The sequence below is a fragment of the Momordica charantia genome, assembly GCF_013281855.1.
Source record: "Momordica charantia cultivar OHB3-1 chromosome 9 unlocalized genomic scaffold, Mcharantia_2.0 BLBB01000009.1, whole genome shotgun sequence".
Taxonomy (NCBI): domain Eukaryota; kingdom Viridiplantae; phylum Streptophyta; class Magnoliopsida; order Cucurbitales; family Cucurbitaceae; genus Momordica; species Momordica charantia.
The window spans coordinates 19,649,127-19,650,152 of NW_028275167.1; the positions used below are offsets into that span (position 1 = coordinate 19,649,127).

At 44.1% G+C, this 1,026-nt stretch overlaps 1 non-coding gene across 1 annotated transcript; it reads right to left on the bottom strand.

The window, feature by feature from the left end:
* Positions 1-204: 204 nt before the first annotated feature.
* Positions 205-311, bottom strand: LOC148209155 (small nucleolar RNA R71). The gene has a single exon (XR_015787548.1). It is a non-coding gene; the product is annotated as a small nucleolar RNA R71 (small nucleolar RNA).
* Positions 312-1,026: the final 715 nt, after the last annotated feature.

Sequence of the window (1,026 nt, forward strand, 5' to 3'; positions counted from 1 at the left end):
CATCTGAAATCATTCATTCAAATTGCAAATGCATTTCGATTACCTGGTATAACAGACGATGCTCTGAGACTAACACTTTTTCCATTTTCTTTGAAGGACCAAGCTAGAGCATGGCTCAATGCATTTCCACCGGGATCCATCACCACATGGGGGTCGTTAGTGGAGAAGTTCTTAACAAAATTCTTCCCACCTACTCGCCACGCTGATATCAGAGAGGAGATCATCTCCTTTAGACAGTATGATCGTGAACCTGTTCACGAGGCGTGGGAGAGATTTAAAGAACTAATCAGGAAATGTCCGAACCATGGCTTGCCGGCATGCATCCAGATAGAACATTTCTTTAGAGGTTTAGATCATCCTACTAAGATGATGCTAAACAATGCTGCCAACGGAGCCTTTACAAAGAAGACATTCAACGAGATAGTTGACATCCTAAATGACTTAGCTTCACACAACGAACTATGGTGTTCGCAAAGATCTAGGGCAGCACCAAAGAAGCAAGATCCAGCTGGAGTTTTGGCTCTGGACATTGCGACCTCGATGCAAAAAGAGATGGTTACAATGAACCAGAGGCTGAAAGAGATGGCATTGGGAATAAAAAATCCATTAGCCACGCCGATACAACCTGTGCAGTCGGATTATTGCACTCCTGCCCCTGTTTGCCAAGTCAACGATCTCATTTGTTCATTTTGCAGTGAAAACCATATTTATGATAATTGTCCACATAACCCTGCTTCTGTTTTTTATGTAGGACATGGGAACAATAGGAACTTTAACCCATATTCGAACACCTACAACCCAGGTTGGAGGCACCACCCTAATTTTTCATGGGGAGGACAAGGAGGTTCGAGCGGTTTTAATCAAGGGCAGAGCCAGCAGAACAAGCAGCCCTATGTTCCACCTACACAGCAATACATCCCACCACCGCAACAGCAGTACAATCAGAGAACACAGACTCCACCAGTTCAAAATAACAACTCAAATCTTGAGAATATAATGAAGGAGTACATGGCCCGAACCGACGCA